Here is an 11,594-nt window from a genome sequence, read left to right on the forward strand (position 1 = left end):
TTCTTCTCAAAGAAGTATCATAAATTATCATAACACTGGTAATTTTAGAGAAATTAAAAGTAATAATGGGAAATTTCAAAATTGGAAATCATTATATATAAATAAAAATACAAATAAATAACAAAAAGTACTGTTTTTATACCAAATTAACCTCATAAACCTTCTGTTTAAAAAATCTTTTTTCTACACTGCACCATTTACTTATTTGACTACAGTTAATTGGAACTGAGACAAAATCCATGTATATTTTAAAATTATCCTTTATTCTTAGATTACAAAATCAATAATCTATATTTATATGGGAACTCAGCAAACAGACAACAAAAGTTTTCAATCATATTAAATTATTTCTTTGAATGACCCACAAATATTTTACATGGAAAATTTGTAATAGTCAATTCATATTTAAAAGCAAGAAGTTTCAAGCTGTATAAAAATAAAAACCAATCAAACAAAACCCTCCTATTTATTTATCTATACATTTTTAAGAATCTCCTCCTTTTCTTTTAAGGAAATAATTTTAATAATTATTATTATTATTATTTTATGTCCAAACATTTCCATCAAGTATTGGTGAAGAACTTGCTTGATTAATATTGTTATACAACAGAACAACCCCATTGTTTTCTATATGCATCACATATTTATATAGACACTAAAAGTTAGTTATGCATGATGGTATCCTACAAATTTTGAGATGAAGCAAAGCCAGAATTCTATTCATATTATTCATGCATGAGTTATGGTATGCAACTGTAATGATACAAGCTATTTCACAAAGTATTTTAACTTTGAACTGGCATAGCCACTTTCTCAAGGGCTTTTCTATGCCAGCTCAGTCCTTGGTCTCTTTTGTGTAGAAATGCCAAGAATACCATCCTCTGCTTAGGATTTCTAATTTTTTTATTTTCCATTGGCAAGCAAGTCTGAAAATAGCATTTCTTTTTAAATTCTTTCTTTTCTTGCAGCTTTTAGCATGATATGGAAACATCAGACATAATTATACAAAAAGATACTGTAAATCCCAAGACAAAAGTATGATCAATGATTAAATTATTTGGCATTTTGTCAAAGTCTTCCTCTTAATTTCAAAACTCTTTGTCAGTTTTCATATATGTAATACTTCCTAAGTAGATTTTTCTTTCCAACATCGAAAAGGATCTGTGCTGATTAAGAATTTTTTTCTTATAGTTCTAAGGATATGGTATTACTAGCTGCTTCTCTAATATTTTTAATACAAATTTTGTATTTGGATTACAGGGTTTTTTTGTTTGTTTGTTTGTTTTGTTTTGTTTTGTTTTGCAGGTGGGGGAAGACTTACACTAATGAATTAAATTTATATATGTATATATATAGTTTCAATCTGGCATCAAACAGATGAATAAAACTTACTTTCTATGGAGCTGTAGAAATACAGTGATGCATTTTATGTGGTCCTTTATGTGGTTTTAAATTCAGATTAAAAAGAGGATTTTTATTCAAAAAAGAAGAGCTTTCATATCTATATTTCTTGAATTACATGTTCAAAAAGAAAATGGATACTGAAAATAGGAATTTTAAATCTGCTTTTCTGATATATACCTATTGCACATGAAGGTATTGTCATGCTGAATTTTCAAACGCCCAGCAATTCTTTTATCTCATTCTTATCCACGTGATTTATATATTGCTCTATCAGTATTTTAAAATTTATACTATAAAAATAAGCGATTTACTTCAAAAAAAAAAAAAAAACTTCACAATTAATTCTTTTCATTGCAATATGAAATCAAGAGAAAATCATTTATTTCATTTGGATATGTGCATATATTTAATTTGCCTATATTATGAGACTTTAGAAATGCACTTATTTTCTAGACATGTCAACAAAAATGTAAAACAATTCATGGTACTCAGTGACCACTGTGAGAAAGTAAACAAAATTAGTTAAATCATAATTTCCTATATGCAGTTCAAGGTTTTAAAATGTATTATTATACTTCTGCTAAGACTGAGGCAGAGACTGAGACCACAAAACTGGGAGATACATAATACAATTTCTTGCCTATTTTCTTAGACCCTAAATGAAAACCTATAAGTAGATAAACATATTTTATGAGACAAGAAGTTCTAATTTTCCAAGATAATCTTGGTATCATAGAATGATAGAATGGTTTAGGATGGAAGAGACCTTTCTGAGAGAACTGGCAGAGGAGCTGGCCAAGCCACTGTCCATCATTTATCAACAGTCCTGGCGATCGGGGGAGGTCCCAGTTGACTGGCGGCTAGCAAACGTGACTCCCATCTACAAGAAGGGCCGGAGGCAGACCCAGGAAACTACAGGCCTGTCAGTTTGACCTCAGTGCCAGGGAAGCTCATGGAGCAGATCCTCCTGAGAGTCATCACGCAGCACTTGCAGAGCCAGCAGGCGATCAGGTCCAGTCAGCATGGGTTTATGAAAGGCAGGTCCTGCTTGACGAACCTGATCTCCTTCTATGACAAAGTGATGCGCTGGGTGGACAAGGGAAAGGCTGTGGGTGTGGTCTACCTTGACTTCAGCAAGGCTTTTGACACCGTCTCCCACAGCATTCTCCTCAAGAAACTGGCTGCTCATGGCTTGGACTGGCGCATGCTTCGTTGGGTTAGAAACTGGCTGGATAGCAGGGCCCAAAGAGTCATGGTGAATGGAGTCAAGTCCAGTTGGAGGCCAGTCACTAGTGGCGTCCCCCAGGGCTCGGTGCTGGGGCCGGTCCTCTTTAATATCTTCATCGATGATCTGGATGAGGGCATCGAGTGCACCCTCAGTAAGTTCACAGATGACACCAAGTTAGGTGCGTGTGTCGATCTGCTCGAGGGTAGGAAGGCTCTGCAGGAGGATCTGGATAGGCTGCACCGATGGGCTGAGGTCAACTGCATGAAGTTCAATAAGGCCAAGTGCCGGGTCCTGCACCTGGGGCGCAATAACCCCAAGCAGAGCTACAGGCTGGGAGAGGAATGGTTGGAGAGCTGCCAGGCAGAGAAGGACCTGGGAGTGATGGTGGATAGTCGGCTGAATATGAGCCAGCAGTGTGCTCAGGTGGCCAAGAAGGCCAACGGCATCCTGGCTTGTATCAGGAACAGTGTGGCCAGCAGGGCTAGGGAGGTGATCGTCCCCCTGTACTCGGCTTTGGTGAGGCCGCACCTCGAGTACTGTGTTCAGTTTTGGGCCCCTCGCTACAAGAAGGACATCGAGGTGCTTGAGCGGGTGCAGAGAAGGGCGACGAAGCTGGTGAGGGGCCTGGAGAACAAGTCCTACGAGGAGCGGCTGAGGGAGCTGGGCTTGTTCAGCCTGGAGAAGAGGAGGCTCAGGGGTGACCTTATCGCTCTCTATAGGTACCTCAAGGGAGGCTGCAGCGAGGTGGGGGTTGGTCTGTTCTCCCACGTGCCTGGTGACAGGACAAGGGGGAATGGGCTTAAGTTGCACCAGGGGAGGTTTAGGTTGGATGTTAGGAAGAACTTCTTTACCAAAAGGGTTGTTAGACATTGGAACAGGCTGCCCAGGGAAGTGGTGGAGTCACCATCCCTGGAAGTCTTCAAAAGACATTTGGATGTGGAGCTTAGTGATATGGTTTAGTGGGGACTGTTAGCGTTAGGTCAGAGGTTGGACTCGATGATCTTGAGGTCTCTTCCAACCTAGAAATTCTGTGATTCTATGATTAAGGATCATCTAGTTCCAGCCCTCTACCATGGGTAGAGATACCTTCCACTAGATCAAGTTGACCAAAGTCCCATCCATCCTGGCTTTGAACTCTTCTAGGGATAGGGCACCCACAACTTGAGAACATATCTCAACCTACTGGCCACACCCCTTCTAATACACCCCAGGATGCCAATGGCGTTCTTGGCCACAAGGGCACAGTGCCCTTCTGGCCCATCAGCCACTCCTCCCAGTTCTGTGTCATCAGCAAACTTGTTGATATTGCACTCCATTCCCTCGTGAATAGTACTGGTCCCATTACTGACACAATAATGATATAGAGGGATGTTTAATGGTATTTTCAGAAGTGCTAGAATGTTTCAATGCTATTGAAATTAAATGTTTCAATTGAACTTCATTGAACGTTGAGAATTTAGTATCAAGCAGTTTTGATAAAATCCTGTAAAACATCCTTCCAAGGCTTAAAGGGGCATTTTAATTCAGGATAGCAGATCCAGTTCATGATTAACAGTGTAGGTCTTTAGGTAGACAACTTTACTTTTCTACCTAACAAAGCTTACTTGAAAGTGGCGAATTTATCCCAAAACATAAGTTATTTTGTAGACCAATAATTTATTTTGGAGACCAATCAATCTTTCAGTATTCACACGGTTTCACTTACATTATTGGTATTCAATTATACATAATTTTCTTTAGCAAGCATATTCTTGTATTTTTTATTATTATTATCATATAAGACAGGAATTCTTTAAACTTTAGTGAAGCTTACCTCTAAATCCTGACTTACATATCAGACATCTTGTGTGTGCTGAAAATATGACACAAATTACCTCCATTTGTATCCTTTCCTTTTAAAATATTTTGTTTAAATTTATATGTAATATCATATGATGTGCTGGAACAGATAACTTTTTTTTTTTTTTTTTTTTTTTTTTTTTTTGTAGTACCCATTATGCCTATACAAAAAATATGAAACCAGGAATTTCAGAAAGTATATTGAGTCTTTATTACCTCTTTCTTTCCCAACAGAAATATAAAAATATTTATGTTCTTTAAGGTATATTTATATCTGTCTTCATTTGTTGTGAATATCTCAAGTAGTAAACTCCTTATAATTATAAATATTAAACATTTATTTTTAAAACTGCTTTCTCTTGCAGAAAGAATATTTGTACATTCTTATCGCTTTCAAACTCAATTTTCCTGAAAGACCTCTGCAGTTTTATCCTTTTTACACTTTTTCCTAGAGCTTTTAAACTTCTGTATATGAGAGAACAGATGAGATTTTTTTGATAGCAAACTGTCTCTCCCAATGTAAAAGGCATAATCTGTCCCCTAGTAAAAGGAAAATATATGACAATGATTCTGTGTTTATAAACAGTTCTTGTTTTATAATTCAGTTCCTTAAGAATGGGCACAGAAATATTAGAGAGATTAGTTATAAAATTTATTCTGTTTCATATGAAATTTGTTTAGTTTTATAGATATGAAAAGAGACATGAGACATAAATAAAGCATGGACTGAACTGTTTTGCAAATGTTGGATACAAGCTACAATAGAAAAGTTATATTTCTTCCCAACTGCATGTTCTCAGTTCTAAACATCAAGCTCTAGACTCCAACTCACCGTAAGGCTACAATAAATGTCAATAGAAAAAAAAAAAAAAAAAAAAAAAAAAAAAACAGTCATGTATGGGAAGGGAAGAGAAGGGAAGGCAAGGCAAGGCAAGGCAAGGCAAGGCAAGGCAAGGCAAGGCAAGGCAAGGCAAGGGAACTGTACCTTATCAATTACTGAACTTTTATGGAACATGTCCTCCCTATGTCTTTTCTAAGCTGTCAATTTAGGTATTTTCCTGTTCAGATTTTTCCATGTTGGAAATTTGCTCATTGGTGTATAGTCAAAGAAGAGAGAAGGAAAGGTATGTTTATATAGCACAATACCATAATATACAAATATCAGGACTGCTTTAAAATTAGTATTTAATTCACATGATGAGGTGGTAATGTGCAGAGATGTTAGTATATTTCTAAGAACTGGTACAGGTTCGTGAACATTACTTGGCATAGTTGAATATTTCACTTCATTCTTGATAAAGAGCAACTGTCTCTAGTTTTAGAATTTATTTAATAAATTATAACTGGCTGTTTTGTAGTGCATGTTGCAGAAGGGCATCAACATACGCAATGTGGTTTAAATCTCAAAATTCTGGTATATAATTTCTTTGTAGTGTCTGTCTTCTGCTGTTTTTAGGCAAGCTGAACAGTTGGCAGCTTTCTAACTTTTTGCATATGGATCATAAGGTGAAAAAATACATTAATATTGGGTCAAAACAATCAAGTCAGTATGAAATTCATCAGAAAGTAAAGGATAGAAGACTGAAATATTACTACTGTGTTGGATTTCAGAGTATGCTGTCTGATAGTTCATAGTTCAGACGTAGATCAAAATGTATGCGAGCAAGATGGAATTTTTCTCCCCACACACACTTTTTTATATAAATACAATACATATATAATTAAGCAAAAGCATGATTATAGGAAACCTAAAATTCAAGCATTAAATAGTCACAGAATAAGGAGCATTAAAGGTGATAAACATATACTTTATTAGCAGATTAATGTATCAGGGTATATTAAGAAAAAATAAATAAATAAAATTCTTACTATATGTTGCCAATTCACATCCAGATTGAAACAAGTGTTCAGAGATACATTCCATTCATTACTCATTAGTCCTCTATTTATATGTTTAAACAATGTATATAAAATGAAAATCAAAACATCTCTTTACAGATTCTTTAAGGATACTGTGAGAACTAGAACCATTACTATCATATGTTAACATGTCGATCTCTGTTTAGACATGCTGAGGAAAATGAAGCTATTACTTACTGAAAGATGTTGTTACCCATTAACAAAGACATTAAGCCCCTCCAGATATTTTTTGAAAAGTCCCACGTTACTCGTTTTATAGTATGTTGGGTTTTTTGTTTTATTTTGAAATATGACTGTGAGAAAAAAATTCCTCTTCCTTTGACATGGTCTTTTATTGAACAAGCTTTCAAATCATTTTTTGTAGCTGTTGTGTATCATAGTTTAGAAAAAGACCATCTCTTAGGGGATAAATTGTTTAAATTCCTTCTCTGAAATAATGTCAAAAGAATATTTAGTAGAGTTCTAATGAGTTATATAAGCAAACTAGAGTTAGTAAGATTATTGAAACACCTGCAGGGAATAACCTAAAGACCTCTGCTGACAGTGAAGCATTTTGCAGTGACAGAATGTAATCTCTACCTTTGATCTGTATATCTATTTGTATTTGGAAATGATCCTGTGTAATTTTAAAATCAATTTTCAGATAAGAGGCTTAAGTAATTTCATCCATTTGATTTAGGGCATTTAGGGAACTGTTGAAACTGTTCTGCTCAATAATTATCACCTGGCAGCAAACAAAAAAATTCAGGTCTTAGATATTTTCTTGTGCAACCTTTGCTACTGCCAAGATGCCAAATGCCCTTCTGTAACTAAACTTCTGAATGTGGTGCAGCATCTTTCGCCTTGTTATCTAGGAAACAAGTTACCCAAAAGCTTGATTTCTTAAAATAAACAATAATTATTTGCTTCAAAAAGAAACAGAAACTGAATAGATCCAGCACTATGAAATTATGCAGAAACTTCTACCAGTTTCCCTATGACAAACTAGCTTATATTTTGTTGTACATACTCTCTTATGTATTAAGAAAACATGAAATGTTCAGATACAAGAGTAATAAAACTCATTCTCCAACTTTACTAAGAAAGAAGTTAAAATTACAGTTTTTTCAAAGGAACAGATCACAGGCAAACACAGATTTGGTTTTGAATGGATGTCTCTCCCATCTGAAAGCCTGGGACTAGTGCCATATTTAGGATCTTAAATATAATGCAGTTTATAAGAGGCTAGAATCAAAGAACATGAGCCATTTAAACTGAATTTAGCTGCTACTGGAAAGGATGCTTTTAATAGACAGTAGTTTCAGTTCCTGTGTAGTTTGCACAACTTCTAAAAATTCTGTAAGCCAGCAACCAGTGAAAGTTATAGCTTTTTCTCCCACGGTAAACCAGTATTTTCTTCATCTGTTTGCTCCATAGCAATTTAAATGAAAAGGATCTTACTTCTTACATTTATCTCATTTTTTCATGAATGGTGTTAGGTGTGTCCTAAGGATTTATTCTCAGTGGTTCATAAATTCTACATATAAAAGATCTGCAATTATTAGGCAAAGCTGTGCATGCACATCAAAAATATCTTTTTCTTTATTTCTTGTTGTGATATTTTCCTGGGTTTTAATATCTTTAATTAAAATTCTATACTTTTTATCTTTCTTTTGAAATTCATTACTTCTTGTTCTATATTGCTTTGTGAAGTGTAGGCCCACAAAATCTATTAAATATTTCCTTGTAAAACTTATTTTTAAAATATTTTAATTGTCCTATAAGTTACAGTGTAACAGTTTGTTTTCTTTTTTTAATTCTCTTTTACATCTCAATAAAGCAAATTGAGGTGGATTTCTGAGTAAAATAAACTATCATGTCTTACTTGGAATGACAAAAACTTCACAGAAACCCACAAATTAAATTCTTGGACTTTTGGGAAAAGGCAAAACTGACTGGATTCCCTGACCATCTATTGTAGGTATGATTCTTTCTATATTTGCAGTCATATAGTATCCGGAGGGAGAAAAAAAAAAAAAAAAAAAAAAAAAAAAAGTTCAAAATCCAGTGAAATTGTTTGAAAGACCCAAGTATTAGCTTTATTTCATGCAGTATCACTTATCATCAGGTAAGTAACATGGTTTCCTGTGCAGCTGACTCCCTGAATGTGTCATCATTTAAATGTGATGATTTTAGGATTTTAGGATGAAATTGGATCAATATAATAATTCCAACACTTGAAAAAGACATGACTGGAGTTCAAAAAATGCAGTAGTCCTCAAGTTGCTATACTGAGTTTTTTGAAATGCCAGTGAACAGGACATGCATTTTCTTTTCAAAGAAGAGATCAAGAAGGAATAAGAGATCAAGAAGGAATAAGGCACTCCAATTTCCTATTTGTGTTTACTCAGTGTAGTAAAGCATCTTCAGTGCTTTTTTTTTTTTTGTATGAAAATATGCTTGAAATAGATGCATAAAGAATTGAAAGTTTTAACAGAGAGAAGGACAGTTGTCAGCTGAAACATTATTTTAATATATAAGATAGTTCAGACAGCGGATAGCTAAAGCCCTATAGGTTCACAAAAATATATCAAGAATTTTGAATTATTCAGGTCCCTGGGTACAGTTAACTGCTTCCAGCGTCCTGTGTTTACTGAAATATTCACTATTGTAAACTATCTGTGGATAATAGAAGCTGTTCATACTCAGCAGAGATATAATCCCTTGAAAATTATGCTAGTACCTTGTACTTCTTCAGTTCTGTCAGAATTAACAGACATCCAACATCCAAGAAAGGAAAACAGATATCTCTATAATTCGGATGATATACAGAGCAATGGATCCAAAGTGAATAGACCATGGGGTATTTCAGTTTTTGTTTTGTTTTGTTTTCAGACTACATTCATTTACTCAAGTAGAAGGCAAGCTAAGATATTGCAATAAATGTTGTGGTCTGAACAATGGTGATTGAAATATTGATTTCTTCACTATACTGTCTGTAATCTGGAGTAAATTTTTGTCAGTAATGTAAGATTTATTTTATTTTTTTTATTTTATTTATTTTATTTTATTTTCATCTTTTTTTTATTTTTTATTTTTTTCTTATATCATGAAGCCTATGGCTGTAAAGACATGACCAAAATAAGCTGGAAAAAAATCTGCCTATTTCAAGAAAAACAGCAACAACAACAACAACAACTAATAATAATAATAATAACAATAGTAATAACAATAATAACAATAACAATAAAACAATAACAATAACAATAACAACAATAATAACAATAATAATAACAATAACAATAACAATAACAATAACAATAACAATAATAATAATTGGTGTCTGCTACAGACCACCTGATCAAGTAAAGCCAATTAATGGCAGAATTATTATATTTGCACAATACTTATTTCTTAGAAAAAAAAAAAACAGTGTCTTCTTGCAATATTTTTTTATGTAGCATTTCTTGTTCTGAGGAAAACTTGTTTGTATAGTCACTCCCTTTATTTTCCTCTCCTACTTTAACCCCCAATCCTTCTCTAAAAGTTTCATGAGCAGAGCCACATTACCAGGAGCAACCCCATTGACTTCTATTAGTGCTCACAGCTATTGAGGTTCACCTATTTCAAAATTTTATGCAACATTACATCATTAGAATTAATTATGAGAAAGGCTATTAATTTTCTAATAGTAAAATTGCTTAGAGAAAGGGCATTGTAAAAGTCCTCTTATTTCCACTTACTAAACTATTTTTCAAAGTTCAGTGCAAGGTGTGTGGTTCATGGCAATAAAAAATAGATTTAATAGCAATTCTAAATGCATTATTTTTAATTAATAACAGAGGCACCAATAAAGATAAAACAAGAAAACTCTCTTGTAGAAATAAACAAAGAGATATAAAAGGACCGTATATGATGTTCCTCAGAACCACTGAAAAGCAAATCTCTGATCTGTAAACCACAAACAAATTATTGCATTGTAACATTGTTAGTAATTTCCTTATATAGCCATAACTATAACAGCAGAATTAACAGTCTTGGGAACACTTTTAGAAATATTTATGAGTGATCATGTTAGTTTTGTCCATGGATATATCCACCTGACTTTGTTTACCTTTTCACAAAAATGCTTTCTGGCTGATAAAAGGGTAATGTCACCTTAATTATGTTCTTGCCTTGGCAGCATAAATTATTTACACTTTAACATTATATTTAGCCTTCTCAAGCTTTCATTTCTCTCCTAGAGTATGAGCTCTGTGTAACTACTAAAAGGAAGTACAGTGTTAAGGTGTATGACCTGTCAATGATTACGGTTCCCCATTCCCCCTTCCTCCACCCATCATTATAACTTTTTGTAACATAGATCATTGACTTTGAGCAGCTATGTTAGCAATCCCAGGAAGCTATAAAAAGCTAATTGATTTCATCTGCTTAAAGTAGATTAAGATTTTATACTTATCAAGGTCATTCCATTTGTTTCATCTACTTTACCATAACTGTATAGCTCTGGAGATTGGCAACAGGCTATATATAACTTGTCATAGCTAGATCATTAAAACAGAAATTGTCATCATGGCAACTCTTCCCATCAGCTGTAGGAACTCAGAGCAGCCAGTACTTTGGTGAATGGTAAGACTGGATTCCAAACTAGTGACCCAGTACCTAACACCAAATTTCTTATACTGTGCCCCTTTCTCTGAGTTTCTGATTGACAGAATCATCCTCCCAATTAACTGTAATTCCATGCTGACATGCAGCAGTCATTAGTTACTGAAATTTGTTTCTATCCATTGTAGTCACATTCACAGTCACTCTTGTGAAACAGGTGAAATCTGTGCCTCCATTTCAACATTCTGTACAGTAGTTTCAACACCAAAACCTTGGCCCTACTACTTCATTCCAAGTGAATTGGTAGCAATGCAGGGAAGGAGAAGACCATACTTACCACACAAATACATGGGCACACAGAAACAGACAGGTTATCTTGTACTGGTGTCCAAAAGCTGAATTTCTGGTTCTGAACTGCTCCCCTGCTTTCCTTGTTTGCCTTCTGAACTGGTTGTGATACCATCAGTGGGGAGGAATTGCCAACTTCAGAAGTTCTTAAATGGCTTTGTAGGATGACTTTACATGATCTCTCAGGAGCATATTACTGCTCTCATGTAGGATACTATCTCAGAAACCTAATTTGTTGAAGGCCTCAGAACAGAAGAATTCCACATAC

The sequence above is a fragment of the Aythya ferina genome (assembly GCF_964211825.1).
Source record: "Aythya ferina genome assembly, chromosome: 1".
Lineage (NCBI taxonomy): Eukaryota > Metazoa > Chordata > Aves > Anseriformes > Anatidae > Aythya > Aythya ferina.